General features: G+C 45.5%; 1 protein-coding gene across 1 annotated transcript in view; it reads left to right on the forward strand.

The window, feature by feature from the left end:
• Positions 1-25320, forward strand: part of LOC143147423 (uncharacterized) — a 151320-nt gene that overhangs the window by 67886 nt on the left and 58114 nt on the right. The window lies entirely within an intron of this gene.

The raw sequence follows: 25320 nt of genomic DNA on the forward strand, positions 1-25320 counted from the left end.
AGGAGGTGCGCACACGGGCCATTAGAAGTAACGAGCCCGCCTATGCTATAAGCAGAAGAATGATGACTGCCGCTCGTAACGATAATAAATAATCGGTGAAATATAAAACCACGAAACGATTCGTTCCCCGGGTAGCCGGGCTGGGATTCTCGAGAGAATCAGCGAGACTCTGGTGATGTCTTCATCCGAGGTAATTAGAGGCAAGGATGCACATAAGCAGGACGTTATAGTGCGTCGGTTCTCTCGAGTGAAACGGATGTCCCCATCCTGGCTGCCTTTTTCACGTTGCTGGTTCGCCTTCTGTTAGCATCCACGCAGAAACGAATCGCGATACAGGGACGGTTGGAAGGCGGGGGATGAAGAAATCTTCGGTCGCAACCCGAGACAAGGAAGGAGAGGTTCGATGGATCGATACGCGAACAGAGTAAATGGATATCGAGCGATGTAGCAGCCTTGGGATTCGGAGCAAAGTGTTATACCACCGGGGAAACCGTTGGGTGGTCGAGATAATTTATATCCCTCGTGTGAGATTAATAGAAACGAACAAGAATATTTCCCATAATTTCTCTCGCCTGAAAACAAGAAACGTAATAACGACCAAATAACAGGTTGTTCGGTAAGTTTCATCGAGTGACCTAGTAGTTTGTTGCTTTTTACGTTTCTCACGATTACAGATTTGGATAGGTAGGTGTCGTCGATTCGATGCATTCGATTTTAAAAGATTGCGCCTCGTTGAATAAATTCTTGACGCGCTTGTTGAAAATCGAACTTTCTATTCGCTGGACGTTCTTTCGCATTGACGCGTAACCAATTAACGCGAGCATACTTGGTTCGATACTGGACGTAATCTATATATATATATTCCTCTCGTTGGAATTAAATTGATCGCATCCTGGCAACGAGTAAAAAGTACTCGGCTCTGTACACGGATCAAAATGAACTGGTCGTCGAAGGCCACTCGCAGATTGTCCCCACTCGTTCTCGCGTCTCGCCTCTGGGTATCTCGAAAATAGAGGTAGAGCGAAGTATACGTAGATAGTGGTCTTCGTCGGTCGGTTGACTTTCGTTGGAACGTGGTTAAAACGCGACTGGAAACTTCGTTCCGAGAAAAGGGATCCGTGGACGCGCGGAGAAGTCTCTCGATAAGTTGTAAAGGGAATTTGCGATCGATGAAAAGCTGTCGTCTCATCCGCGTAGAGTTAAAAACAAGGACGGGGCGATTTCAGGTTGAGCCATTTATAGAACGAGGTCGCTGACTTTTATCCACGAGCGTTGTTAATTCTTAAACGCCGGTGATACGATTCTTTTGCTTGTTCGTCGTTATTATTTTTATCTTCAATTTCTATAATCGGAAGAGGAAAAATCCAGCGTATCGGAACACGGGGAAACTTATCGCGCGAAACATTAGCGGCCGGTGATAAACAAACCTGAAAGCAATTTTTGTACACGTTGCAACCGGTTCCGAGTAGACGTACAATCTTCCCCATTACCGTCGCGGTGTCGGTATCGGCTCGAAACAGAACCAAATTAACGTCTTAATTAGAGAATCCTCCCTGGTTTGAGAAACGGCCAATCAAACCGGAAACAAGAGGAGGGTACCGAAGGTCTCCGCTTGGTTCCAGGTGGAAGGCATCAGCCGGTAGGCAGCCAGCCAGCCAGCCAGGGGAAAAGAAGCTGGCAGGGGAGATCTCGACGTCAATCACGATTACGGGATGAGTTTTCAGCGCGCGTCTCATTAGCCCACGCCCTCATTATTACGTTATCAACGTCCCCGGGTTCGCATAATGGGCTCTGAATATATTTATGAGGGTAATCCCCGCGGCCGTTCGCGGCCATACGAAAGCCGCGCCGAAGCGGCTCGGACCGTAACAATAATCCTTATATCCCCCACATAATTGTGCCCGCGGAGGATTTATAGAGCTGGTCCGGGCACCGATCCTATCTAACGATCTGCCCATTGAGTAGGCAGCCTAGGACTGCACCGGGGATGCGGCTCGCCTCGGGAATGGGATTCATTCAAAACCGCGAGCGCAGGAGGAGAGCACGAAAGTCTCCTCTTTTGCGTTCGGGTCATCTAGATTCGTCCGTTCTTTCGCTCGTGTTTCTCCCCGATTGGTTTATCGACCTTTCGCGAAACACTCGAGTAATTCCGTGGACCCGAAGCAATTTGGTCGTTCGCCGTTTTATCCGATCCGCGATGATAAATCAGGGCTTGAACCTTCAAGATCGTTTCCCTTTCAGCGTTATTGTTCTTTTAAGGAGTGTCTTCGGTTTTCGCGACGTTTGCGTCCTTTTGGGATCGTTGTTTCGAACGCTGGAAGCTTTCGAGGAGACGTCTTGTTCCATTCGAGCGCACGTGCATCGAAACGTTCTCTCCGGACTTGAAACTTTTACGACCGAATTCGTGAACATTTCGCGCAGTTTTCGTCCTCGGTGTTGACGAACGATCGACGATGCGTTGCTCCGTTAAATATTGATCGTCGATCGGTCGTTACGGAAACTCGTGGCACCGTGTCAACGAATTTAGAATACTCGTATCGTAGCGCCAATTTAACGTATACTTGAGAATTGTTTTCGATCGATTGTATCGTATCGTCTAATAATGTAATATTACGAGTATTCACTTGCTCCTTTTGATGGGGTATGCGCGTAATTGTTTCTCTACAGGTTTAATAGTATATTTCCAATTTTCTCGATTATTCAAGTTTCTGCACGCACATGTATGCTCTACCTTATCCCACCGTTTAATAACGTCAGATTCGCTATAAGTTTTCCTATCCTTTCCAATCGATCGGACAATGTTCCCTACTTCTGAAATCGATGAAATCATCGAACGATTCTAACCCTAAACGAGCCCAAGACGGATTCAGCTGTCCTTATCGACACGTCCAAAGACATCTTTTTTCGGTCACCGAACCAGAAATTCTAAAAAATTCTTCAATATCTTTGCTGTAAAATTCAGATTATAATACGTAGTTTATTAGAATATGCAGGGATCTCGCGTATCCAGTAGTATAGTTTTTGTACATACGAGAATACAAATTCCGAAGAAACAAGTATACAGTAATATGCCTCGACGTGAACGACGACATTGTCGTGTGGTCTTCGTGACTCTCGACTTGGAACTGAATAGAAAAAATGCCAAAAGAAAAATAGCCAAACCGTTGACCCTTCCAATACGGAGACAGTCCTTAAAACTGTCATTGACCATTCGCTATCGACATCTGCCACTCTTTGGATCATTGTTGAATTAATTTGAACAATCTTGGCACTTTGTACGCGTCGAAAGATCGTGCAAATTCTCAAGAATCGATCGCCACCCCGGTGTTTCAAGGCCCACTCCTCTGTTCTTCTATTCTAGCGACAGGTTCGAGATTTTACAACAATTCCCTCCATTCTAATTACGCAGCGACCTCGCAGTTCGACCGTACGTCGAATAGAAAAATAGAAATGTCAGACGTACGCGAGGCAGGAGTGCATCTCCAAGGATAACCAAGGGAACGACGTTTGCCGAGCAGAATAGGCGTCTCGAATCGAAGCCAGGAAAATGTCGAAAAGATGAGAGTACGTGGAATACGTGTGTGCGTCTCGTCAAGGACGTTCCTTTGTCCCTGTCAACCAAGTACCGGGAATTCGTAGATTGTCTCGGGATTAGTTATTCCAGGATGATCGTCGGTCATTACAGCGTGCTCGTTTTGCGCCGGATGACATCATAGACTGTGCTCACCTCTGGGTAATTCCATTCCTTGGCTCTGTTTACTCCGCGGAGAGCACCTCGATGGAACTGGCCCTCCTAATAAGGAGCTGGCGATGATCCACTGAGATAGATTCGCGTGTCATTAGCGGCGATTTCGATCCGAATTGCTCTGTCAATTGTGGGAGCGGTCCACGGTTCTTGCCGCTTGCGGAGCACCGCTCGTTTCGAGTACAGTGTTTTATAGGTTCGGTACCGTTAGCCGCGCGTCGCTGCCGGAAGAACGAGTTCGTTGTTAGGAACGCTCTTTTTGGCATAGACGACGATTACGCGCAACAGGGTAAATCCTTCCACGGGCAAATCCTTCGGGAGTGATAAATCGATTCGTTGGTCGCTGAGAATATAGGCGACATCGATGCTTTTTCTACGCGATGGAACACGCTCGAACGATATTGCGTTCAGAATCCGTGCGTACGCTCCGAGGGCAATTAACGTCCAACTCTCGCGACGACTCCTTAAGAGGTTTCGAACGCGTAAACGATTTTTTGTTTCCAACACGCGACAGAGTACCACGATCACAGTTTCTTTCATTCGTTTCTTCGTTACACTTTTTCGCTTTAGAACACTTATTCGCGTTGGAAGATTTTCCCAATCGGTGACGATAAGAATATTAGGGGAACGTTTTTTTATTGCGTTGTATCCGTTGGATACAATTGGAAGAATTCTATCGATATTCGCATAGCGATATTTGCTATTAATGTTTGGAATAATTGATCGATTATAAATAATTAATAACCAGACGATAGCTAGATAATAGTAAATAACGCGACCGTGATACAACTTTGTACAATGCTTCGCTCGGTTCAATAGTGTTTTTTCTTCCGAAAAAGGGAAAAGTATTTACCCGCTTTCCCTCACTCCCACTCTTTTGCACCCTCGCTCGCCAAATTTCGCCAATGTACAAATGGGCCCTTTTCGTTGGGCCTGGTTCTGACTCTTCTACCTTCTCTTTTATCGCCCTCTTCCAGGCACGATTTTTAAAATCATGATTCTCTTGAAGCTACGTTTCCCCAAACTTACGCTACGTTAAAATTACGATATCACAAATTCGTATCAATCTTCCGTAACTATATCTACGTATCCACTCTCCTTCTTGTGGAGGTTGAAATATTGTCAATAGAACTTTATCGTCAAGATACATCTCCATTTTCTGTCAAGGTTAACGTTTTTCTTCCAAGTGTACACTATCTGTACAAGGTATACCTTGTATAGATATATTCTTCCACGTACACTATCGATCTAAGAAGAATTCACCCACAATCGTGAAACATGATAAATTTCCTCGAAACTTAACAAACCGCTTGTTTCGATCGCTTTGGGGAATCGTCTTGTAAAACGCTTGAAACATTTCCCGTCGTATATAATACAAATAATATCGCGTGCGAAGTTGGCGTCGAAACTGATCGTTAAAAGTTCGTTACGGTGGTCCGTGTACGTTAAACGGTGACGTTTAACCACGAAGCTGCGCAAGTGTTCATTGTTCTTCGAGCCCAGGGACAAGTTGCTGAAATTTCGGACGGAGAGTTTTTCGTTTCCCAAGAATATTATCGGCGCGTACGTTTCGGGAAATATCGACGCTGGTATTCGCGTCGGTGATGCACGTCAGCCTCGTTAACGGCCACGATGAATCCATTCCAGCGTTCTAAATCAGCCCGCGAGAGAGTCGTCGTTTCTTCGCGGCGACTCGTACGACTTCCGATCCAACAAGGCTGATAAGGCCAATTACAATCGCGGGCTGGAAGTCCAGCGTCGAACGCGCCGCCGGAAACCGCGTTTCGTGGCTGAATCAGCGGCGCGCACGACGCAGAAATAATGAAAAGCCGAGCGATAAATAATGTATCGGAACCGCGGGAGGCGTATAACTCATTCCGCGAGAATATAGCCCTCGCTTCGACCTCACCGGTCTCTCCTCGTCTCGCTTCACCTTCTTCTACGCGCTTCTACTCGCCGACTCCCCCTCCACACCGACGGTAGATTCTCCAGCTGCCATAAATCCGAGCGCTACCATCCGAGGCTCTAATTGCATTATAAATTGTGCATGCGCCTGCACATCCTGGCGAGCGCGGAGCGCAACGCGCTACCCCTACCGCCGTGGCGAATCGTCGCTTCCAGGATGCTGGCTGGAATCGACCAGGAACGCGAAGACCCTGGCTCCGACCTCGGGAACACGACCTACGTTTCTGCCCGCGAGATTCAATTTCTTCGCCGCGCGAGACGAAAGGGCTGCTTCGTCGATCTCAACGACGGGGTATTCTTGACTAAATTTGAAAGAAAAGAGAAGCAAACGATCTTTCCCTCGATGACGTTCTCTTGAAGTACACGTCCTCGAAAATATGTCCGCGACAGGATTTCTTGGAAATTCGCAACATTCGCGAAGTTACGGCCGTTCAAAGAGCACAACTGACAGTTGTAGCGGACCGATAAGTAGATATGTTAAACTTTGAAACCCGTTTCTCTCAAAACCTCGTTTCTCGAACTGGTGTGCGCGATATCTTAAGTTATACTTCAACGAGCATACATAGCGTTATCGCGCCGAACTACGGTTTTTAAAAAATGTTTATTCTTTTTAGTACTCTTCTAACGTGTGTTACAGACTCGAATAATACAAAGGAAACGATATTTAAACTTCGAAGTGTTGCCATTTCTTTTAGTATCGAGATTTTTCGTTTTCGATGGTTCGCGCCATAGTCGTGTCCGTAAGAAACAAGATGCCGTTTTGTTTAAAAGAATAATTTTGTACGGTTCAAATGTTATTGGGTCGTTCGGAAAGTCATTTCGTTTTCCAAAATTGAGAATATATAGTTTAATAAAATGTTTATACACTCTGAAAAAATCGTGTTTCATTTTCACCAAAAAAAAAGAAATGACTTTCCAAACAATATAATAGTTAACATGTGTGTTATAATTCGTACACAGAAAGGTTTATAGCCTTTTCGTTTAAATCCCGAAAAAAATATGAAAAAATCGCATTCTAGACAAGAATACCTCCTTAAAGCGTTCTTGCGTTCTGTGTTCAAAGACTCTTGGAATAATAATCTTTATTTCTAACTCGATAATTAAGAAACGGTCTTTGCTTCGCAACGACGCTTTTATTTTACACCGAGATCCTGCTGTATTTAAACACTCTGTTATTCGATCTTAGATATCCCCACTCTTACTCACACCCTTCCTGCGCATACCTTATCCCATTATTTGTCTATTCTATTCGAGCTTCTTTTCTCCTTTCTCTCTTATCCAATTACTATTACTTTGGAACACGGGATTATCGTAGACGACAGACGAGGCACGTGGCACTATTTGTCGCTGGATGTCTTCGTTACAAACACGAAACTTACGAGAGGGTTAACTTATCAGCAGGAAACCGTATCACCCTTTCCCCTATTGTTAAAGTCACGTGGCTGGTTTTACGCCGCATCGATGATCCACGTGTCATTTTTGAGAGGGTCGTTCGAGCATTCGGAATTTTTCTATGCACCGTGGGCCAAAATTCGTGGCTCAAGCCGAAAAGACTCGAAATACGACGAAAATATCAAATCATGAAATAGCACCGGAGATTTCGTTTTCGAGAAAAACTGTCTTCCGCGTACCTTAACGCTAAAACTATCGACAGATTTCCGGAACGTTAAGGTATACCTTGTATATATCTGAGAGAAGACCATTCGACGAGGAAAACGAGGAATTTATAAAATTGATTACACGCGTAGAATGGACAAAATCAGAACGTTTTCAGAAAACGTGATATGGAATTTAAAGTAAATTCCACTACGAAAGCACGTCATTTCGACTGGTTGGTAAGTCCAGTGTTAAGAACTCGTTACTAGTTACTAGGTATCTGATATTGTATCCTAGACAAAAATGAGTCATCCGGTCGGTCTATATTTCGCATCGAGTTTTCCGGTGAATCCACCATCGAGCTCTCACCTCTGTAAAAATAGCTACGAAGGTAGTAAATGTTGTAGTCCAAGTCTTATAATATCTTAAAATAAAGCGTTTCAGTTAGCGAAACGGGATCGATGATTTACTACATCCGATTCATTACGTAACTACGTTAGCGTAACGAACGATCGTCCGACAACCGACAGCACGACGGGCACAGTGACGAATGGATCCCATAAGCGAATTTCGTTTGCACGTAATACGGAACAAACGGTTGTTGGATCGGATAATCGATTCGTCTTCGAATTTTGTTATCTTCTTCGTCTAGAATAGATACGCGTGGACCTCTGGAAATATTTCCTAAGCTCTGAAATAAGTCAGACCCGTTAGACCCGACGTGACAGCCGCGCCCTGAAAACAGGAAACGCGACATCGACCGGACAGTCCAATAAGAGGCTCTGAAGTCGGAGACGGATGCACCGAAACGCTTCTCTAGCTGCTCGTAGCTACGTTTATCGCAATAGTAAAAATACGTGGCTGTGTATAACGACGGCGGCTTGTGCAACGAGTCCTCATTAGCATCGTATCGCCGACATATGTAAGTTATTGCGTCTAATGATAGAGACGACCCTGAACGTGGCAAGGGGCAAAAAGAAATTGAACTCTGCCGAAACAAGTAACAAAACCGAGAAACGTGTTCGTGAAACGGCAAACGCGGGGGAATATCGTCGCGATAATTATACGGTTCATCGACCGAAACGAGACCATCGAACGTGGATAATTTTGCCAACAATCGTTCATTATCGATAAGCTTTATCCACGCGACGGGAAACTAATGAAAATTGACGCACTTGTTAACGAAGTCTCTCTCATTTTTTGAATTTCGAGTACCGTTTCCGCGACAAAAATCCTATTTATTCGCGTGATATCGATGAATATGGATTTCCACGATTCGAACTTTCGTGACTTATTAACGGGGTAAACCGAGATCAATAATTACGATTTAACGGAGTCCCGAAACAACGAATCGGTTACGCGAATAATGGAAAATGTATGGAGTAGAAAATAAACGGTACGATAATTTACGAAATTGTAGAATTACAATACAGATACTATAGTATCTTCGAATGTAATTTACATCGTGGTACGAAACTGTATCGATCAACGTATCTTCATTGTACGGTCGCTCGTAAAAATGATTTAACGCAATTTCGTTTTCTTTCGATCTCGAAGACTTTCGATCGCTCCTAATTCGATTTATCGAGCGTTGCTGTTACACGCGCGATAATAAAATAAATAACCACCGTTATGAAAACCATGGACGCGTAAATGTATCAACACTTTACGCTTACCCGATACATTCCGTGAGAAGCACAGGTAGTCGATAATGGTCGGATCGTTGAGATATTAGAAAGTCTCCCTCCTACGGTTTAAAGGAAGACGAGCGTACGGTTGCGGGCGTGAAAGAGGCAAAGCCGTGCTCGAACCGTTAATCGCGAGCGTAATTACGATAATCGCTCATTGATTGCCCCGTGAACGTGCCTTCTGCATTTTCCTACCGCGTCTAGAGGCTGCACAAAGCGTTCCATCTATTGCGTCACAAACATAGTAGTCTGCACGGCGGAAGTTTCATCGAAAATCGAGTACGTAAAAATCGGTAACTCGTGCCAGTGTTTACAGCTTTCACACGTCTAATTCACTTTCATTGGATGTTACGCAAGCCTTACGAAAACTAGAATTGGTAACAACCGAGTATCGACAGTTGACCAATAACAATCTCGTTTAAAATATGCATCAAGATGCCACGCAACGATCGATTCGACTTTCTCAAGTAATTTATATCGCGTTACAATTCTTTCGATCCATTCTCTACAAACAGTCGTCGCATGGATAAATGTTTCGACAAACCGAGAGAAAGTTTCACCTTTCTTGTAATTAAATAAATTAAACATTGGGAGCGATTACTTTCTGCGCCTCTACTGTATCGGGATACGAACATTAAGAGTTGAAACCGACCGTGTACAACGTACGAATGGAGTTGCATTTTAACCGAAATTTTACAAACAATTGGAGAAATGAATAAATGAAAACCGTTCGTCGCCTAGATTTACACGCATACGAGGGAAATGAATTCCAACGCGTACCTAATTCTTCTTTCGTACTTCTCCCAACCAATTCTTTCGTCTCGTTTGCGTTATTCCGCGTTTGCTAACAAGGAATTCAAAACCCATTCAACATCACGAAACGGAGGTTCGGCGGTACCGAACAACGATCCCTCGGGAAATTTCGAATGGTCCAATTTCAATTGTCCGTAGGAATGAAAATATTTTTTAACTCTTCGATCAACGATCCTCGAAATTCGCCCTTCCCTCGCGCCAATCGAAATCGTTTCCAGGGCGAGGCTACCTTGCGCTCGATTCAATTTCGATCGGTGCCCCGATCCGCGGGAATTAATTCGAATGCTCGGTTCCCCGTTGCAAACGGTTGGCAAGCGGTTCGATCGGCTCCTGTTCCCCACCCGCGTCTCGCGGTGCATCTTCGCCGCTCTGCGCGAACGATCGTCGAGATCCGCCGCGTCGTGTACGTCATTTCCGTGTTACAAATCGTCGTAAGAGCAGCCCGGAGTAAATTGGACGAGCCGCAACAAACGCGGAGTGTTGGTCGCGAGAGCCGTGGTACGCGGTGCGGCGTCTGGTTGATTAATGTCGCCACCCACGCGCATGCGCGATCTAATTTCCAGGATTCCCGTTTCTGCGATCGGCGAGCGGCGGGGGCCGATGATAAACGTAATTAGCCGAGTGAAAGCGAATTCGTGCACACGCGTGATTGACACACGTAGAAGCCGGACGGCGCGCGGCGTGCACGTGGACGCTGAAATGCGGAGCCGTGACTTATCCACGACTTCGGGCCGAGGAACGACGAAGGGGGGCCTCCTCGAGCAGATAATACATCTATTCGCGAGTAGACGCCGTGAATAAAGACATTAATAAAGTACTCTCTCTCTCTCTCTCTCTTTCTTTCTTTCTTTCTCTTTCTCTCTCGCTCCCTCCGTGTCGACGATGGAACGCAGAACGCAGCCAGGAAACCCGGTGGAATACAATACGCACCGGGACCGAGGCTCGAGTAATGGATGCTGGCTTGGCACTGGATGGTGTAACGGATGGTGCTCTAGATGGTGGTGCTATCTTGGGATTCTGATGCCTACTCGGATATACGCGTTATCGGTCCGAGAATCGCGAGGATCGAACAAAAACGGTCTGCCTCTCGACGCGGAAGCCGGAGAGAATGGAGATGACAGGGGGATGTTGTCTTAATACGAAACGTAACCCTGCGGTTGCTCGAGGTTTATTGTTACGCAGATGGGATGGTTCGATTTACTTTTTTCCGCGCTTCGTAGATCGACGACTTGCCACTCTAGCACCGGGCCTTGTACACCGGACGATCGATCTTCGCGGTTGGATTTTATTTCTCGTTCCGTATAGAAATAGTTTTTCTTCGTGTCCACGGGAGTGTTGTTCATCGAGGTACGTTCGATTTTCGTAACTCGCGTATCGACGTTCGCGAAGGGATTTCGAAACGAAGTTACCTTTCAGCGATGCCTCGAGGAGTTGTCGCGAGAACGTCGAAACGGTTCAATTTGGGACGCGTGGTATTAATATTTTATTGTACGGTGACGGATTGCAATCTTCTCCATTTTCGTTAAAAGGAAGAACGTTCTTCGAGGGTCAAAGTTTCCGCAAATAAAGAAGCAACGTACTTCGATTTCACGCACTGTGAAATAATATGCACGTTCGAAGTTTATTAAGGTATTTAGCTTTCGATTGGCTTCTCGAAGTTGAAGTACTTCGCGAAGACCGACCTTGGATCTTAACCGTAAACCGTTTAACATTCGACCTCAACGAAATTACAGCAAGTTGCGTAACAAACGTTTAAATTTTCCCCCTTAGCGTGGTTCTTGGTGTTGTTTTCCTTCGTGTTCGTAATTGAGAAATCTTGTTTGCACATGTACGCGCCGCGAGATGTATTATTTTGCACCTCCGCGCAATGTTACCGTATCGTTCGGTCGCTGTTACGTACCCTCGTGTTTTTCCTACAGATTTTTCAACTCGTTAACTTTATCTCCCGGTTCGTACAAAGCGAACTAGATTTCTCTAAAATTCTCGAACATTGTTCTTCTCCCCGGATCTTTCACAGACTTTCCACGATAACAATTTCGAAAACGGTTCGAAGAAGACGCGGCTGGAACGCGTTAAACAATCGCGTTTCCGCGTTAAATGGTCGTTTATACGAAATGTCAATCTCTGTTGGACATTCTCGAACATTGTTGTCCAAAAAGAAGATCGAAGAACCTGGAAAACCAACGAAACAATCTTCCTCAATTGTCGGCACAATTGTCTCGAGTTCGACCGATCTGAGAACTACTTTCGTCGAAATGGTCGGGCTGGTGAAATTCTCGCCGGACGCATAATTGTCGTGGTCGAGGGTCACCGAATTTCGATCGCGGTCGAAATCGAGTCGTCCACAGCGTGGGGTCGCTTTCGGATCCCGTTCCGAGCGTCGATGTCCTCGTGCAGGACCAGGTTCCGCTTAACGACTCCACTCGAGTTTGTGTACCGATCAATTCGCGGCACAAAACGCCCTCGTGGCCACGTGTAAACGAGAAAACGGAACGAGCTGGCTTACCCTTGTCCGGCCGGGTTTATCTCGTACCCTTCGTGAGCCTGAGCCCGACCATTAGTCGTTGTCAGTTACGTCCGGCCTCTCCTCTTCTGGATCAACAACCAGGAACCAAGCGTCGTACTCGTTCGTGCTCTCGTATGGCTCGTAACGTGACCCCTTCAACACCTTCGAGGAATTAAGATATCGGGTCTCGCAACCACCGGGAACGGAATTATTCCTCTCTCGATCTTTCTTTACGGCTGTTACGCGATGATCGATCGACGTTTCAGCATTCGTCTACCGGCTTCTAATAGTTTCTGGGAATCACGGTATCGAGACTAGCCGCGAAAATGGCCACCGTTGCTCTTCCGGCTTCGTGAGCGTTTAGCGCCGCGAGTAATCAACGCTTCGAGGAATCGAGAACTGGTCGATCGATTTCTGCGCGTCGAGTCGATCGCGAAGTTTCGAGAATCGCGCAGCGACGCGTCGCGATCGTTTCCACGAGCGCGAACGATCAGCAAGGGCCACGTATCGTTTCGCACGAAACGAATGGTCCTCGTCGCGTCATTTTTCGAACTTTCGATGCTCGTAGCGAAGAAAATCGAAAGGTGCGTCGAGACACAACGTTTCGAACGATCACAGCGTTGACGCGCTCACGTTCGGACGTTGAAACGATTTTCGTTTCGATTTCGGCCGGGTGTTCGTCGGTTGAGAAATCGATGACGATAACAGAGACTATTCACCGTGTGTAATTTTTATTCTCTATCGTATCCGAGCAACATCCTCCCGATACGAAGGAGCGTAATTTTCAAGGAAAACGAAAAGACCGAACGAGTTCTGTTTACCGGCAGTGTGGTTTTCCACGGTAAAATCGATTCTCCTAAACACCTTCGCGTCTCTCGACGCTATCGACCGTTGTCGCGCGAGTTTCCGCGGCGATCGAACGAGATTTCGAATTCACGGATAAAGTTCCACCCGATACACCGTGGTTTCGCTTCCACGCAACGTTGCACCGCTAAATTCTAACCGAACGACCGACGATTCTCGAACGAACGATTTCCCAACGAACGATCGTTCGGGGTTGGGAATCTTCCCGTTGGAATTTCTTAATTTCGGCGCGAGCTCGTCGGAGAATTCGAGGAACTCGATTCTCACCGGCACCGTAACGCGAACACCGTCCCGATACGATATATAGTATTTATTATTCGTTTATTATCTCCCGGGGAATGTCCACCTCGAGTCACCGCGTTACCTTCTGCCACCTTTCTCGCATCCACGCCGCTAATAACATTTATTTACAATTCGCTCGGTTAATTTTAAACTCGCCTAACCAGTTACCGCCACCGGGGCGCGAGGCTCGTTTCATCGTTCGCTTCGTCCACTTTTATCCGCCGGCGATTTATCAGAGCGATCGATGCCGCGGCATAAATCTCGCGAGCCGTAGCCTCTTGGTGATTCGTGGATGATGAGGGAGAAAAATGCCACGAGACGATATTACGAGTGGCACGCGCTTCCTATTGTCCTAGATACGTGGTCGCGGACCGCTCGGGATATCTACCTCGGTACCCCTGTCCGCCATCATTGTATTTTATTCTTCACCGGCGCTTATTAACTCGGACGTTTACGACCCCTTGAACCCCGCTCGAATCCCGCTCGAATCCCGCTCGGCTTGAGCGCGTTTTATCGCCGCTTTTATTGCGCTTTACTACCCCGTTTGAATTAAGACGTTGCAAATAATGTCGTCGGTTCGGCTCACAATGGACACACCTATCCGGCGTTCTATGGCCGCCGGGCACCCCCCGCAGGGCCCACGGTCGTCGATTATTTATTCGGAATCGTGAACATTTTATTACTCGTCGCGTCCGATCGGGCGCGAGCGCGAGCCTGAATAAACGATCGCGGATATCGGGTGAATGGGAATGATTAATATTCCGCATCCTGTTATCCGCTTAAAGTGCCCGGGAGGAAAATCCAGGCCCTCTTCGCGCGTACGCTCCCGCGAGAGAATTCTGCAACGAATTATCCGGCGATAACAATCGCGATTCCACGGCTGTGCGTGCTCGAAAGGTGCACCGAGGAAATCCGCGCATTGTGTGTTTTCTCGAGGATCGTTCACGAGCCGCGGGGGACCCACCGCTCCGCGTCCGGCTTCGCCCGTTAATATTCATTTATTGTAATCCGCGGCTCGTGAGATTTTTTCACCTTTGTCGCTGGACGCTTTCGACGAGTATTCTTGACCCACTTGAGCGCCGAGATCGATGGAAATCGACGCCTATGTACGTGGGTGTTGCTCGGACTTATTTCGCGAATACCACCGATGGCGAATTGGACACGATACCACTTTTCGCGGGTTTTTCGACGATTTCGATGTGAATTTTACCTGGTCGAGACACGGTGCAGCGATAGTTTGAAGTATAAACCGAATCTAAGGAACGAGGAAAGACAGTAAGGGCGGAGTGGGAGAAGTAACGGGTGTATCTACCTTGTTCTTATAGACGGTACATCAAACGAGGAATGATGGAAATGAATATTAGAACGCCGCGCAATTTTTTCTAGAGTGAATATAATTGGGATTCGTCCTACAGCAACGTAACGATCCAAGACACACGTCCAAACTTTGCAAAGGATTTGTTCAAGAAACAGAAGTGGAAGGGGTATTAAACAATGTGGAACGATGAGTCGAATCACCGGATCTAAATCCTATTGAGTTGCTTCGAGATCACCTGGATCGGGCAACGGTGCCCAAGATTCGAATAAGAACTTTGGAAAATGTTACAGAGTGCTTGGAAAATATTCTTCGAACAACGATAACGAAATCAGTCGATAGAATCTTTGGATCGATTGAATCGTTAGAAAGATGTGACGGCTCGTTCTTCGAAGAAAGGACCATTTAACGCTATTTTTACGCTATTGATACCAATAACGATATAATCATAATTTGTATAATTCGTTGTATTGTACCACATCTGCCTACGATTCGACGTTCAGAAGCGTGTAAAATTGTAGCTCCATTTTCATTAATTCACGAATCATTCATATACGTCGAGATGGTCGGTGTATGTATCGGTGTACGTTACCAGATAGAAAGGTGTAACGGTATACTTGACTGCGATACATTCGATGCAACTTCCATTGTCCGAAAATTCTTTTATCGTACTTTTGCCTTCCGGTAGAAAATTCTGTACCGTGGAACGTTTCTATTTTAGCAAGTAAAAACAGAATAAAGGTCGAGACCCGTTATTTTTCAATACCTACCCTACCTATTCGTTCGAATCGTTTCCGACGTCCAAAATCTTCTAAACGGACGAAGGAACGAGACCTCGTGGACGCGCGCAGTTTGGAATAAAAGAGAGAGAAACACGAAACATAAACGGGCGGATAATCCGGGTGGATGTAAGAGGGTCGAATGTTAGCAAGAAAAAGTGTCCGCCGATATAGTCTTCCCCGGAGCTATCAAATTCCGCGCGGATAAAGACGTGGGATACGTCGGACGGCTCGTGAATGGGATTATTAATATTTCCCTTTCCTGCGCTTCTCTCGTGGCCTTTCTCTACATCGCCTTCGAGCGATTCGCGCGAGATACCCTTGCCGATAATTTATGCGAAATCGTGAAATCAAGTTTTACTACTTCTCGCCCATCGAGCCTCTTTGGATCGCTCGGACGCGGCGACCTTCTTCACGGGTACGCGCATAGATAATTAAGATATCTCCTACCCAAGCGGATTTATTAATATTTCCTGTTCTTCTCAATAGGGCTCCTTACCTTGCCGCGTACAAAGCGGCGATTTCATGGAAATCGCACGTTGAAATTTAAATTAATTCCTCGTCCCGCCGATCCCATACGTTAAGTTCGCACGGTGATAAATGTCTGGTCACTGTTACGTTTGCGAGTATCGCGACGGGAGTCGACGAGGAAAATTCTCTGTTAGGGTACCGCGTGATCGCTAGTGGTACCCGACCGGGGATTACTTGTGTAAAAGATATTTTTAGTTAACGCTGTTCGAGCGCGATTCGACGCGGGATTCGTATGCGATTTTTCGCGAAAATGTCTCCCGACGTTTGACGATCGTTCGCGCGAAAAAAGAGACTTCAACGAGTCGAGACACCGGATACGAACGAAAGTTGCGCGCGTTAAGAAGCGAAACAGAGGCAGTACTCGCAATTATTGTCCGTAATCGAGTTATCAAACATCGATAGAGGTATTGGATTTCTAGAAACTTTATAACGATGTAAACGCAACGCTTCTTCGTGATTGAAAAAATTTTTAAATTCGGACGAGTCATTCTATTCTACGTTGTAATCAAACGTAAGAGTTCGCATGGACGAGGAACACGCTAGAAAATGTTGCAAAAGTTATTTTATTTTAAATTGGAATTTAACTTCGCTTGTACCGTTATTATTAATTTTGTTTCGCGATCGTAACAATATTGTCAGCATTGAAAAATGATGTTTCTAAATATCGGTCGTTTGTTGATATCAGGACCAGCTTTATATCGTTTCTATTCGTTCCTTAGTTTCTATATCTTATTATGTAATAGTATACGGAATAATTCCACGGTGTTCCATTAAACGTGGAAATATACTCCGAATATTACGCACGGAAAATGTTAGAACATTCGAGGAATACGTTTCTAAAAATCGGTCGTTTGTCGATACCAGGACTAACTTTGTATCGTTTCTATTCGTTCCTTAGTTTCTATACTTTATTATGCAATAGTGTACGGAATAATTCCACGTTGTACTATTAAATATGGAAATATCATTCCGAATATCACGCACGGAAAATGTTAAAATATTCGAGGAATACGTTTCTATGTATCGGTCATTTACCGATATTAGGACTAACTTTACATCGTTTCTTAGTTTTTATATCTTATTGTATAACAGTATACGGAATAATTTCACGGTATAGTACCAAACATGTAAATATCACTCTTGGAATATCAGGCACGGAAAATGTTCGAATATTCGAGGAATACGTTTCCGTTCTGTCCGAATGTCGTCACGTGCGTTTGTTTATAGCTGCTGACTCGACTCGTTGAACGAACTATAGATCTTTCGTCGTATCCGAATTACCGAGGACAAGTACGGAAGACCTTAGACTTCGGTCGACAGCAGTTGCGAGGATGTTTATTTTTAGGTGATTTTTGCTGCCGAAGTTCAACACTGTTCCACCAGGAATACGACCTAGCGAAAAGAAAAGAGACAGCAGTTCTAGTCCAGTCTTCGCTCGACATTTTTACGTTCAAACGACCGATATTTCTTCAACCGTGGTACTTGCTAGAAAACTCACGCGAACGATCTACCGTGAGCGGCTATTTCCGATGTTTTAATCGTGTATGCGGGTCGCTAATGACACGACAAGGCTGCGTTAGGTAGTTTAAACCATGGCTAATGCGACGATTATGCGTAAGCGTTATTTCGCAGTATTCCCTTGTAACACCGAACGAATCAACGAGGCTAGATACCGAATTCGAAACACACTTTTCCTTGTTTCCGAGCACGTTCAACGGTCTTTAAAATCTTCTTCCATATTTTTATGGTGTATTATTTCACCTTGGAAAATATTTAAAAGAATCGAAGAGTAGTAATTAAACGGAGAAACGTACTTCCTCGATTTCGACTCGATTCTTCGATCTCGTAAACCTCGCGAACGACATTCCCTACTGTACAAACTTATAATTGCTCTGGAACATCGAACCGCGAAGATCGAGGCGAAACGGTACAGTTTGTGAACCTCTTCTTCGTTTGAATATTAATTGTAAAACGTTGGAAACGCGCAAATTTAATTTCACGGGAAGTAGGGGAAAAAAAGAAGAAAATAAAGAAAACGCACCTCGATACGAGCGAATTCGTCGCACATTTAATCGGTTTGTAGAACTTTCGTTTCGATTCGCGGAGAGACCCCTGTTACGGTCGCGAAGTAATTAAATCGGATAATGGAGAGCCGATGATTCGATCGGAAAAATTGATCTCGCGGATGTCTCGAGTAACACGGGCACGAATGTACGATCGCCAGTTACTCTTCAATTTCAATATCGAAGCGTATGTTTTGGTCGTAAAGGTTTCGATAAGTCCGACCGGGTATACCGGGTACAACGACGCACAGGCTTACGTCTTATCGCGGCGAGAAGTATAATTGATTTCCCGGTCCAATCTCGTGCATTAAATTCGCGCCGTGATAACCATAAAATCATATCTACGCTTCGGGGTCGAGATACGCTTTCTAAGCGTATTACAAAAGTTTCGATAAGTGGAGTCAAATCGGCGATACGGGCCGATCGGAGACCAGTCGAGATTCTCTGGCGCGATCTGTTTGGCACCGACGTCTATTACGTTCACCTTCCTACGTTCTCCGATAATTTCAGCATTCCACAAATCATTTAGCGAGGCACACGCGCGGCCAGTACGCCTACGGTCCGTTGCCAATACACACGCTCGAAACACGTCCGATAATAGTCGGCCCTCGATCGGTTCTTTCCATCCAGTTTCCCTTGAGACGCGAGTCAACCCCGTGTCGAAGTCCGCCCACGTCTGCCGCGCGTCGTAGAAAGGAAACAAGAGAAAAATGTCCGCCACCGTGGGCCTTTTTCCACTCGACGTGCCGGCCCCGGAATTACGCGTTTACGTGCGCGATACCAAAAGAATGGAGCGTCGCTCGCTCGTTGGTATTTCAATCCGGTAGCCTGTCCACGATCGTGTTGTATTTTTCCTACGTCGTTCCTACTGGCGGTAATGGCGTTCGTGAAGAGAGATAATCGAATGGCTGGCTTATTTCGGAAACGAGAGACCGTGGCGTCGAGAATCCCATACGGACGAACGTATGCCTCGTAGATACTCGCTCGATTCGAACCGAGCGTGTCCCTTCGTTTCGTAAGTTCTCGCACGTGTTTTCGCACGGTGAATTATGCGGAGAAAATATTTATCGTTAAATATTCGAATAATTATCACAAATTGTTTCAAATATCGATGACGATTCGGAGAAAAATATCGACGATTCTGTTCTCGGTTGTTATCGACGCGATAAACTTGTACAATCGACAAGTAACATCGAACGCGTTGGAAATATTCTCGATAAATATTTCACTTAATTTTGTGTACGAGCATTGTATACGTACAATTTTAGATATTTCGGAAAAAGGATCAGCCTTCGAACTTCCAATTAGGGTTTTCAGCGTCGCGATTGTTCGAACCCCGAACTCGAACACTCCCAATCGTTCTTACCGGTCGAAGCTCGCCTCGTGTATTTGCCTGGTATCTGTACGTCGCATCGTGAATTTTTCACTCGTCTCTGCTTACGAATGTTTCTCGTTCGCTGCATAAACGGTTTCCGCGAACTTTGTAGAAATCGACGACTGTTATCCGTGTTAATCGGTTCCTCGATAGAGAGAGAGGTATACTTTCGTCGCTACCCCGTGCAAGGGAACGAGCGGTACCGGTATCCGGGGTTTTCCCTCTGGAAAAACGCGGAACGCGTATTTTTACGCGCTTGCTTGTTCTTTTTTTTTTTTTTTTTCTTTTGATCTTTTATGCGCGGCGTATCATTACTTTAATGCATCGTTGCTGCTCGCATGCAGGAACAAGAGAATCGAAATCGCCTTGATCGTCGGCGGTAACGGAGTAGGTTACTAATGGTGGGCTTGGTGGGTCGGTGGGTTGGTAGACTGGGTTGGGCTTCTTAGAGGTCCACCGAGGTCAGCTGTACGAGAAGGATATAGTTGCCCAAGGCACCGATGACATCGACGAGCGAACAACCGGGCTCGAGATTCTCCGCGAGCACGCCGACCGAGCAGAGAGACTCGCTACTCTCAATGAAATATTCTCGAACAACGATACCGATCCCGTGTGATCGCCCGTTGAATCCCCTCTCGCGTTATCACTCTTCGAAACGCGATCCTCGAATTTCGATAATTTAGTTTTACAGACGTACGAGACGCTGCTCGCGTCCATCGGTCGCGTCTAGTGTACTTTGGCCTCTGCGCGGATAATGGGGCTCGAAATACATCTAACTCGAAAAGACATCATCGAAGACCGAGACAACCGCCATTTTCTCCGAGATACCCCGTCGTTTCACCGTGTTTATCGTCCGGGTCACCGGTAACGTCTACTAATCATCGAAATCGAAATTTAAACTCATCTACGAATCGTTGGAAGCCAACGATCGACTTCTGACCCTTCGACTACGCGATACGTGCGCCGTGTGCGGAAGATTTCTTCGCGTATCGAAAATACGTACACGCTGAACGCTCATAGGCGTTTACCGCACGGGATCCACCGAGTGTCTATAAACACGGATCGTAGTCAAAGGAGCTTCACTTTTTTTACAGGATCGAACGCCCCGAATGATATAACCGTAATAAACTTTCGATAAACGTTCGAAGTGAATCGAACAATCTGTATTTAAAAATACGTATACGCTGAACGTTTATAGACGTTTACTGCACACGAAACGTTATAGGCAACGTAGTAAAAGAGTTAGAATTCTACCGGAAGCTCGACATTGTATAAAAGGTGCCGAATAATATAACGACAAATTTTCGACAAACGTTTCAAATGGATCGAACAATCTGTATTTAAAAATACGTAAGCATTAAACGTTTATAGATGTTTACCGCGCACGAAAAGTTACAGGTAACGTAGTCAAAGGGTTAAAGTTCTATCGCAAGCTTAACACTTTTCAAAGAGTTGGACGCGTCGAATAATACAACGACAAACTTTCGACGAACGTTTGAAACGGACAATCTGTATTTAAAGGTTGTAGGCATCGTAGTCAAAGGGTCAAAGTTCTACCGGAAGCTCGACACTTTTTAAAGAGTTATACGCATTGAATAATACATAACGACGAACGTTTTCGATAAGAGTTTAAATTGGACCGGATCTGTGTATAAAAATTTACCATCGCTCTGTACCGTTGGATTCCGGAGGAAGCGGTTGCTGCAAGTTGCGGCGATGCATTTGAAGAACAGTATCTCGCAGTAACAGGGAGTTGGACGCAATTTAGAGTTATCGACGCTACGGAGGCCGAGTACCAACCGACCGAGTCTCGACCGAATGGTAAACCGAGCGGACTCGGAGCGGATCGAACGCAGCTCTTACGCAGAGATATGCTCGGTTGCGAGTGGATGACCCAGCCCTTAGTTGGCTCGACGAGCAAGGTGCGAATTTGGACCGATGGGGATAGAAAACGAGATCGGTGACGTACAACGACGTTGGAAAATAATTTTACTCCGGTGGCTTATCGATCGAGTTTATATTCGTAACGAGATAAAAATTCCAATCGTACGAAAACGCAACGCGCTGTGCGTTTCCGTTCGCGTTGCTTTTCACACTTTCGCGTACAAAACGCTTTTGAACGCGTCCTCTCTTCCATACGCGTTCCACGTATATATATGTATATATATACGCGAGAGGAAACGTCGAGGTAACGCGAGTTTCCTGGAGCGCGCGGTCAATAAATACGATGGACGAAGCTTTGTTGGAGGCTTTGTCCCGAAATAATTATCCTGCGTGCTCCTTTTCGAAGAAACTCGCGGTGCGTGTTGCAATATATAAAACACCGGTGTTTCGTGCGGCCTGTGTGTCTTTGCCGGGTGGAAAGAAGAAGAAGGAGGATAAAAAGAGGCGAAAGGCTCTGGAAGGGGGAAGGAGGAGGTCTGAGGAGATGCTGAAGAAGGCATGGGTCATGCAACAACAGGAAGGTTAGTTGCTCGGGGCGGCGACAAGCGAGCGAACACCATCTTGCCACGGCTCTTACATACGTAACCGGCTCTCATAATAATTTCACTCAGCCACGAGGGACCCAGGACGGTGTGCAATGCACGTTTCCTGGAAGTTCGTTTTTTTCGGCGCGAAAAAAAAGCCTTCACGAGCTTCGATGGAGGGAGCGGCTCCGCGTGTCTCGAGTCTTGGAAAAAAATCGATCCGCGATCGAACCGTAGACCCGATTCTTTTATCGACGTCGAAAACGATTCTCTCGCGCGAACAGAGCACGTTCAACGATAGAACGATTATATTTATTTACAGTTGTACGCCTTTCTATATCGAGGTACCCGTGCACGATAAAAGATGCGGTATTTCATTTTTCTTCGTTTCAATTTCGTATAGAACGGTAAAAACGTCGACCAGGAGAGTGCGAAGAAAAAGCAAAGCGATATAGAAGAAGCAATAATTATTGTATTCGAGTTATTTTCACGACCGAGTAACCACGAGTTACGGGAATAGGCTAATTCATTTCTTAAATTTCTCAAACGCTTTCGTTGAATTAGCAAACTTGTAAATAACGGTAGAGCTTCTGAATGTCAAAAAAGTGTCTTCTTTGAGGAGATATATCGAATGGTAATGAGTAACGAAAAAAGTGTATACTTTTTGGGCAAGTGAAAAACTATCCAGTAATGTTACAGTCTATGCTTAAAGTGTCAATAATTGGATCTCTACCTTACGTATTCTTGTACAGTCGAATCGATGCTTCTGTGCAATTCCAATGGTATCTCTTCTATGATCAATAGGAGTCTGCACTCTCCTAGTCGAGCCTAGAACCGGGTTGACTAAGAGAATCAAATAGAATCTAATAATTTTCACCTGCAAGTCAATCTTTTCATCGTTCTATATGAAATTAATAACAGCAGTATTACAGGTGCATCGATTACCTTTCCGAATCTCCGTTGCGATTTAATTTCTTATATATATAAATGGATCGCGTATCCTTTTCGTGAAATACATTTCGATTATTGGAAATTTCGGAGTGACCGCATCGAATGTAACGGTGATCGATGACCACGCGATTGATGACCGACGACCACGAACTTAACAATGTTCCTCCGAACCGTTTCCAAGGAACGAATTCTGCTCAATCTTTACGCAACGTTATCGTCCAAAGTGCACAATATTGCACGATACATCGAGAACGCTTTTAAATACGAAAAACAAGTCGTCGACGCGTGAAAAAATCGCTCGGTACCCCGATGAAAATGTTTCGCGATCAGCGGCTCGCGAGAGACTCGTTTCGAATTTCGCGAAATTCTCGTATACGATCGACGAGTGACGCTCGCGTGATCTCTAAACACGTGAACGGACATTCGTTGGCAGCCTCGAAGAGGTCAACGATTGTAGGACGAGTTTAGGTAAGATAATCGATCGAAGGTACGATCGGCTAATGTAGGCGTCGTCACCGTTAGGCCGTTAATTAGCCATGGCTCGGTATGTACACCTGCGCGATTTCACGCAGCGTCCGAGCGTAATCGAGCCCCGCTCGGTTAACCTTTTATCCGGCCTCCTGGCTGCCGGACGCCGGAATCTTTCGACGAACCCGTTCTTTTTCCTTTTTTTTTCTCTCTCTCTCTCTCTCTTATTCCCCCACCTTCTTTTACGACACGCTCTCGTGATTACGATCGATCCATCGTGAAACTCCTCGCAGGTAGGCAGCTACTTATCGACGGGATCATCGGAACAATTGGAGATCTCGCGCGAGAAACGCCGCTCGTAAATTCGAGGGCAGTAAAGATGACGGGGACTGGTCGGTACCGTTTCGCGATACGTCGGACTCGGCAGATTGAGCGCGAGTGTGTTACGAATAATTGAAATCGGAGTTTATTACCGCGGAATTGAAACTAAGCGACAGACTAAAGTAAATATGTCCGTTTGCCTGACACGTACCGCGCGTGATTATTAAACTCGTTCGACGTCTAGGCGGTTAGCGACACACGTCGCGAAAATGGCCCGCGTGTTAGCGTTTATCGCCGTTGATCGATGTGTCGTTACCGCGATACACTCCTCGAAGAGTACTTTTCGGGGAAGTTTCTTGCGACATTTTTTATCACGGTATCAATCAACGATTTACGTTTCACGAGCGATAACGGTTATTGACACCGACAGCGAAGCATTAGACACGTTTCGGTATTCGTTTCATCGATCGTCGCGCGAATACGATCATTCTACGCGAGGTTTCGATGTTCGGCGACTTTGAATACGCGAGTGTTCGTCGATTCGGACACGTTTGAAAAAAAAAATATATATATCTATATAAGAAGAGGGAAAGCTCCCGATTCGTTGTATTCGAATGTCACGGAACATTATACAGCACGGATATCGATGCACTTGGGAAAATTAGCATTCCATGTCTCGTTTCGAAGGCTGAGTTATTAACATTGCACGCGATGGAGTATCACCGGGTCTGGATATTCGATATTGCAAACGACCGTTGTAGATCTCGATTTGCAAGACAATTCTTCAGATTGAATCACGAATTACACATTAATTAGAAACGGTAGATCCGATACGTTTTTTAGTGCCAATATCTCGCGATAGAATTCCACGAAGAAGTTCGCGCGTATTGTATTTTCTTCGAACGAGTACTCGTAATCTTACCAAGTGTCTTATTCGATCGGTCTGACTTAAAAGGTACCGTTTCTACTGATTTTGGCAATAAACGTAATTCACCGTTGCATTCTTCCTCTCGTATCCGAACTTCTTATTTCTCTATACACTTGTATTTTTCAAAATCGAAAGATTATCCCCAAATTGTATTTCGCATCGTTCGGTTACTTATTTAACACCACCTGGTCCATACCTGGTTCCTGTACCATACACCAGCTTCGAATTCCAATTCGGTAACTATGATAACGATAATAATTTCTCTACTACCGTCGAACAATAATTACATTCCGAAGATTCCCAAAGTCGGATATTTCGACGTTTTCGAAAGCCAGCGTTTAAAAAATTCAAGACTTTCGAGGACTCTTGGAGAGTTTCGACACACCGGATGATTTTACATCGGTTTGGAATAATACACGAAGGGATTGTAAATGTCTCGATTCGGTCTCTGGCCGGGCCAGGCGCACAATCCGACGAACGTAAACCCGATAGTCGATATGAAATTCTCCAAAGGGATTCCTCCATCACCGTGGAACTCGGTCCTGGTACACAATAGTCGTTACTACCGAGCGGATAATTGCCGATGTCTGGATAACAAAAGCGTGTCAATAATTAATCAACGGTGAAGCGGAGATTAATCAATTTGGTTAACGCCACGGCGA

The sequence above is a fragment of the Ptiloglossa arizonensis genome, chromosome 5, assembly GCF_051014685.1.
Source record: "Ptiloglossa arizonensis isolate GNS036 chromosome 5, iyPtiAriz1_principal, whole genome shotgun sequence".
Classification (NCBI taxonomy): domain Eukaryota; kingdom Metazoa; phylum Arthropoda; class Insecta; order Hymenoptera; family Colletidae; genus Ptiloglossa; species Ptiloglossa arizonensis.